Here is a 7,779-nt window from a genome sequence, read left to right on the forward strand (position 1 = left end):
AATGGTCAAGGCTGAATGGCTGGATTAGTTAAGATTTAATGGATGTATAAAATGTCTTACCTGCTATATATGTGGATAATTTTCTGTATTCCATGCTTTTTTAATCAATTTGCAAGGGGACAGAGTTTTGTGGCACTTTGTCAATATATTAAAATTAACACAGTTCTGGGTAAGGCGTCTTTTCATTTGGTTTTTCCAGTATTTAAATGTCAAGGCTGACACTTGACCCATTTCATTTTTCAGTGTGGGTCTGTTAAAATGATAACTGAAACACAGCTTTATTTGGATTTACACAGCCTCTGTAAACATACTATGCATGTATTTGCATCAAGCTTAAAAGGCAGTTTAACTACTATACTGCGCGAGGTTCATCTAGCCTACTGTCTTGTCCAAGAGTAACCACTGTTTATAGCAGGGAGTCATGTCCAGTTACAAGCAGGGATAGGATTTTATCCATCTATGCTAGTCGTTTTACATGAACTTAACTTCACTTTCTAAACATGCTTTCCTTTAACAATTCTGGAAATGCTTAGTCATCTATGCAGCCAGGTGTCTCGGGTACCAGTCCTGTACCTTGCCCAGCTGTCACATCTATTGTAAGAATGTAATCAAAAAAGATGGCATGCAAAAATGCATGGCTGTGAAGGGAGGAATAGGAAGAGAACAGCTTGAACACAGTTTAAAATTGTAGATGAGCCCATGGCTTTCCCTTTTTCTTGCTGTTAAAGATTAGGCTTGGACTCTAGTGCCTCATCTAGTAATCACTTACTTTACAAGTACTGTATTTAAGATGAAGTTTCTTCCCCATTTGGTGGAGGGTGGTTTGTCTTATATTTGTATGTGAGAAAGTCTCATTAACTGTAATGTCTATCACTAAACTGCTGCCAGAAGCAGCATGTACTCAGTAATGGAAACCAGCTATGAAATTGAGTGAATGTAGCTGAGCATGCCTGTAAAACATGGCCCATATTGGGCAAACATGCTGATGGGAACCTACCACAGGGATAGGTTAGTGCAGCCCATCTGAATAAGATATGGTGCCCATTGTGCTTAGTCCCCCTCAGCCACCAGCTTTTCTTCAACTCATGGTGAGCTACATCATTAAATAGGCTGCACGCAGATATTAAAAAAAAAAAAAAAAAGTGATGCTTTAAACTCTGTGCGCCCCACGTCAAGCCCAGCACATGCCCAGAAAAGGCAGCGCATTAGTTGAACCCAACTGGTCCAACATCTGTATAGACTGGGCATTTTAATGGTTTTTTTGTCACAAGTAGTAGCAAAAAGCCCTGCTGAAGGGCCTGATCTATACAGACGTGGCAGAGCCATGTCAAAATAACACACTGCTTCTGGTAAAGCACTGGGGTTTGGTTTTTTTGTTTGGGTTTTTTTTTTTTTGGCCCCCGGGGGGGGGGGGGGGGGGGTGTTTGTTTAACGTCTGCAAGCAGCCATACAGTTCAACTTTTTCACTCGCATGGCTGAGCAGCACCTTTCTTTTCCATTTCTAATTATTCCTATTTTTTCCACCAGCCTTAAACACCTGGTATTTTATTTCAGAGTCAGTGTTTTTTTGGTCCCTTGCTTCAGTTGGCCTCAGGGAGGGAACAGAACCGAAGCAGGGTCTGAGAGTAAGGGGGTGCAGGGAAAGGGGCTGCCTGGGAAAGAAGTTAGTGGAGGACACAGGGCAGGGAGGCCACCTGACACTGCCCCCCCGGGGCCACTGTTTTCCCTGCTGTAGCAGTAGAAGTGGGGGCAAATTCCAGACAAGCCTCCTCTAATTAAATTCTGTACCTGGACAATTTAGACAAATTTCTGTATATATACAGGATCTAATTATTGGGCCGTTGTCTTCAATTCAGGGTCATATTAGATTTGAATAAATGCAGTAGCAATCAAGGCTCTCAGTACTACTGTACTATTTCCATTTTATGGCCAAAGGCGGGGTGGGGGGGGAGAAACAAATCTACTTGCTTAAGCCTACACAATGACCAACAGAGCCACATGTAAAATATTAGTCCTGACCATTTCCTATGTTAATTTTTTTTTTTTAAAGGGGACAAAGTTGGAAGTCTGTAAGTTGTGTATACTTCATGGGAATATCAGATTTTCAAAAGGCAGCCTGTGCAGGGGTTGGGGCGCCTTGCTAAATTGGTCCAGAAACACTAGCATAAGTGTGGAAATGTCAATCTTTCTCCCATTAGTGTTCAATTTTGCTTATATCAGGGGCTTACTGATGGCAATTTTTCCATAAGCTTATTCTAAATTTTGTAACAGATACAGTGAGTCTTTACACCTAAATAGGCTTGCAGCCTGAAAACTTCATTGGCTTCACTATATAAATGCACGCTTACAAGGAAGTCAAACTTGCCAAGCCTGATTTTTGTCCACCTTCTGTTCAACTTTGGAACAGTTCTCCTAAGGAGGCAAGATATTGGGGAAAGGAGAGAAGAGTAATAGAGCACAAAGAGGATTTGGGAAACTTACTGCAAGGTAATGGCTACAGATACAGGCCATACGCATTTTCAGCGACTCCATTCATAGACTCATAGAAAATTAGGGTTGGAAGGGACCTCAGGAGGCCATCTAGTCCAGCCCACTGCTCAAAGCAGGACTTTCCCCAACTAGATTATTCCAGCTAAAGCTTTGTCAAGCTGGGCCTTATAAACCTCCAACGATGGAGATTCACTGCCTCTCTAGGTAATCAGTTCCCATCCTTCACCAGCCTCCTAGTGAGAGAGTTTTTCCTAATATCCAACCTAAACTTCCCTTGCTGCAACTTGAAACCATTGCTCCTTGCTCTGTCATCTGCCACCACTGGTAACAGTTTAGCTCCATCCTCTTTAGAAGCAATCTCTGTGTAGCAGAAGGCTGCTATGCCATGCTCAAGCATTAGACAAATGCAACCGGAGTCAAATTCACCAGGAAAAAAACCTAAAACTGCATTTATATTCTGTGTAGCCAGTAACCCCTATAAACAGTGAACTGACACTGAAATGCATAGAACATTTAACATATACCAACAGCTGAATCTCAAAGCACTCTAAATAATTGGGAAAGCAATTGATCTTGTGAGCCAGCCACATCTATGCTGCTTTAAGACAAGTGTGCAAATACAGATCCAGGGTGGTCTGTTAGAGCTTTCTATATATACTTAAAATCCTGGAACAAGCTACCACATGACTTTAAATTGCACAGCAAGGGGAACAGCTGTAATCAGGCCCACATTAAGAGGCTTCCTTCTGCTAGATGGCCTCCTGAGGTCCCTTCCAACTCAATTTTTCTATGATTCTATACTGCCACCTGTTTTTAGAGGTCTTCCCAGGACTGCTGATTTTCTGCACCTTCTCTGTCCTGAAGGAGTGAAATGGTGGTCGTCCATGAAAGCCACACTCCTACTTCCCTGTTCAGTTTAGATCCATGTTATTCCTCTGAAGTGGTGACAATGCCTAGTGCAATACTTGAAACCTAGTGATTTCTCTCTGTAATATAGGATGGGCTCCATCAGTGGATGGCTGTGTTCTTAATGTATTTTCTGGTGTGCGTTAATCCAATCTGCCTTTTATCTTATTGGTTAATACAGAACCAATTCCATCAAAAGCAGACAGGAGGATCTTGTTGGCATAATTAACTGTTTCCTGATTAAGTTACATTTGAACTTTGTCTCTTAAATTAATAAGTTCATAACTAAAATCTTAAGGCACATATCAAAACATGTTGCTGTGAGTTGCACCCCCCTTGCACAGCACTGAATAGGAAAAAGCAGTGGTAACAGAAGAATGGTGATACATACCATTGTGATTAGCAGTTGACTAATGTAGGTATTTCAACTAAGGGCATGGCCAGGAATGCTCCTCTTTCCTTGTTTGCACAATGCTGCTATAGAAGAAAATGCTGAGGGAACTCAAGGGTCACATTCTACACTGGAACATGTAGATAACATTGATTGCACTGAGCTGAAAGCAGAACTCAACCCATAGAGTCAAAAAGGAAGATAAGGGGTGCTCTTGCACTGTTTAATCCAGCAGTTCCCAACCTCAAGTCACAACCCAAATGAGGGTTGCAGGGGCAATGCCAGCAGCGCCGCACACAAAGAATGAGCCGTGTTGTGTGCCAAGAGTGCCCCCACCCCCTGGCTGCCACCACCGCCACACTCCACTCCCAGCAGCGGGTCACAGCAAAAAAAGGTTGAGAACCACTGGTTAAATCTATAGGCCATCCAAGAAAGCATAGAAAATGCTTTTCAGGCCTAGATCCAAATCCTGTTAATTTTCTGAATCAAAAACAATTCATATGGAAAATAAGAGCATTTTATTCATCTTTAGGTCACTGCTAATACAGATCTGCTCTGTTGTAATCAAAACTTACAATCCAACGGTAGCTTGATGCTCGGCATTAAAAACAGTGAATTAGGCCTCACTTGCATCCCTTAGAGCCTCTATCAAAATGGTCACAAAGGTCAGTAATAATACTGAGTGAAGCCCAAGTGGACTGGCTGACTGAGCTTTTCCACTCTTAGCAGGTGGTGATTCTTGAATTAAAAGACACTGGTGGGGAAGCTCACTGTATTTCCAGAAAGGTCAAACCAGCATCTATTATCAGAATCACCCTTAAGAGAAAATTAATGATGGAAAAGCTAAAGCATGCTGGTTCTCTCAAATGAAGACTTCACTTCACTGGTATTTTAGAGGAAAGTTTTACTTTTCTAACTTCAGTTTGAAAAATACACATAGGACTAACTTAATTAAGCTCTAGATTTACAAGCCATGTTGAAGAGTTGGAACAGTTCCAAAGATTTCACAACTGCTGACAACTCTAAGCAAGAACTAATAGGAATCAAGTCCCCATCTCTCTTGCTGGACTGTAAGCAGAACTGCATTGAGGTACCAGCTTCCCAGCCTCCAGAACCATTATCACGTCCTCTTTCCAATGCTTTACTTGAAGCATATTACTGGAAGAAAAAGGGGTACTAGACTTGGACTCTGCATAGGGCTTTAGTCACAGCTTCGCCAAGTTTCCTTGTGCAACTTTGAGCAACTCACTTTGTTTCCCCGTGTATAAAATGGAGATGAAATATTTTTTCTTCCACCCCTGTTGGCTTGCAAGCCTAGCATAAGGATTCTCAATCGGGGTCATGCAAGGTTTCTTTAAAGGGTATTGCAATGGCATCCTGCACCCACTCTAGCTACCTTGGTAGTGCGTGCATCTGCTCCTATGAAGAATTCTGCTGCTGCAGCTTCCCCCCCCCCCCCCCCCCCTGTGCTTCCCCCCATTCCCAGCAACATACTTTGCTGGCAGCAAGCAGGTGTGGGCCTGGAGCTGCACTTTGTAATCTAGCTCATCCCCTCCACTCCTCCCATGTTTCCAACAGGGGCAGTAACCAGAGTGCAAGACCTAGCAAGAGCTCTCAACTGGTAGTGGGGAAGGGGTACTCTTGCCCCTTTAAGTATGGAACAGGGGTGGTGAGGGGGAAAGACAGCAGGGTTAGCTCCTGCCCCCTTTCGCCCTTACCTACCGCCAGCTAGATTAGGGGTTTTTCTACTTTGTTTAGTCTCAAGGTCCTCCTCCATATCTTATCCAAATTGATATTCTAGCTCACTGATTCTCAATTGGGATTCCACAAAATTCAGGAGAGTTATGGAGGGGTGCCTCAAGGCTAAAAACACTGAGAACCACTGACCTAGGACAACAGTTTGTGGCTGGGATTTCAGCATGCTACTCCCATGACAACTGGAAAGAAGCAGAGAAAAGAAAATAGGATAAGGCATTCATCTTTCTAGTTAGGACCAAACCACTATAAACAACTTTCCACCAGTCAGAAAGAGAACACTGGGCCTACCTACACAAGATGCTAACGGCGCAGTAGACTAATTCTACTGCACATCATTGTGGCACAAAAGAGCCATGCTAATGCACAGTAGAATTAGTCTACTGCACGTTAGCATCACTTAAGCATGCACAAGCGCTAATGCACGGTAGCACCAATTACGGCACATTTAGTTAGTACCTGCTAGTGCCCACTGTGAATCAACCCACATTTCTACAGCAGGCACCCATTTCAAACTGCCTGCCTGTTGAAGCCAGAGTAACTCATGTCAGATAGCTCCCTGAGAAGCTGGGGTAGAAGTTATAGTATCATATGCAGTGGGTTGTTGCCTCCAAAACTCGTGACTGAACTAGTTAGAATCCAAGGTGTCACCCCGCCCTAACTTCTGCTTCACCTCACAGTAACACAGCTAACCACCTCTGTGCACATGGAGTAGGCTCCTATAACAACATATGGGGAATGTTTGTATCCTGCTGGATAAATGAACTGAACCCAAAGTATAGTGATGAAAACTCTTCAGAGAACAAAAGACTTGTAAGCTCTCGCTTGCCCCCTCTGGTTAAATTTCTTCATGGTGTTGGTTTTTTGTTTTTTTTGTTTTTTTGTTTTTTTTTTGGGGGGGGGGGGTTGTTTGTTTTTTTAACTTCATAGGATCAAAGAAAGTTAGGGTTGGAAGGGACCTCAGGAGATCATTTAGTCCAACCCCCAAACATCTTTGTCAAGGACTATCTTAGGCTGTTAAGATATGCAAAATATCTACATAAGGAACCTGCATTGGCTGGGAATTAAACACAGGTCTCCTGCGTGAGAAGCAGGAATTGTACCCTTGAACCACCAATGCTATAGCTTTGTGGTCTTTACACTGAGGTAACAATGCTTAGTTCTGATTGTGGTACTACATAAACCATGAATTCTCAAACTGCACAGCCTTAGACCAACTATTAAATTCTTAGAAGTAAGTTATGACTTCCTCTAAACAAGGGAGCGAGGCCTTTATACAGTAAAGATCCAGTCTACTACACTGTCACGGCTTCAGACAGTACTGGCAGGGCATACAGCTATAAAAAGAGCAGACAGAGGAAATGCAGCCTCCTCAGAAAATCCTGTAAAGCAAGACTAGGGATTTAAGGTATAAAGGGATTATACTCAGAAACAATATTCTTTGCTAATAGACGAGAGTTTCCTGGCCACAATCAGGATCACTGGCCTGTCATATGACTACTTTGGGTGTCTGTATCCCAGTGAGAGCTGGATTTGGAAAACCATTTCCAGTCCATAAATACAGTGCTCCTAATGCACTTATTTGTGCATATCCTTGTGTGCCAGCAGATGGCACTCAATTAACCATCTACACATGTGCAATGGAGTTGGTTGATTCATCACTCAGTAGGGATAGCTAATAACAATCCTAGGAGTGAGTAACTCTCAGTAATTACCAGGGATCCTGGTTTTCTCCAATTTAAAATTGCAAATTCTCTGATCAAAAACCCAAAATCCGTGATAAAAATTAAAGGCCCCCCATAGCTTTCCCCCCCCCCCCAGTGCTGCTGGTGCCCCGCACTTTCCCCCCCACAGTCTCAACAGCCCTCCTGATGCCCCTCGCAACAGCCCCCCAGATCTACAGACACAGACACACAGGCACTGACACCCATCCCAGCAGGGAAATGTGTGTGGGGGGAAGGGGCGAGACAGTGCGGGGGAAAGGGAAGGTGCTGGGGGGTAGATCAAGGAGGGGTGGGGGCAGGAGGGAGTGTGCCCCTGTGCCCACTCCCAGGAGCAGGGCCAGGGAGTGAGGGCAGGGGTGCCACTCTGTGGGCCACACGTGCTGGCCGGCCTGACATGGGGTTCACACATGGAGGCCACCACCGCAACTCTGCCACTGCACCCTGCGTTACCATCCCATGGCCACCTGCACAGCTTTGTGGGCAAGTGGTGCAGGGCTTGGCAGCGGCAGGGGG

At 44.1% G+C, this 7,779-nt stretch overlaps 1 long non-coding RNA gene across 1 annotated transcript in view; it reads right to left on the reverse strand.

Moving 5' to 3' along the window:
- The window catches only part of LOC102383430, a 34,968-nt gene that overhangs the window by 10,228 nt on the left and 16,961 nt on the right, over positions 1-7,779 (reverse strand). The window lies entirely within an intron of this gene.

The sequence above is a fragment of the Alligator sinensis genome, unplaced genomic scaffold (genome assembly GCF_000455745.1).
Source record: "Alligator sinensis unplaced genomic scaffold, ASM45574v1 scaffold907_1, whole genome shotgun sequence".
Taxonomy (NCBI): Eukaryota; Metazoa; Chordata; order Crocodylia; family Alligatoridae; genus Alligator; species Alligator sinensis.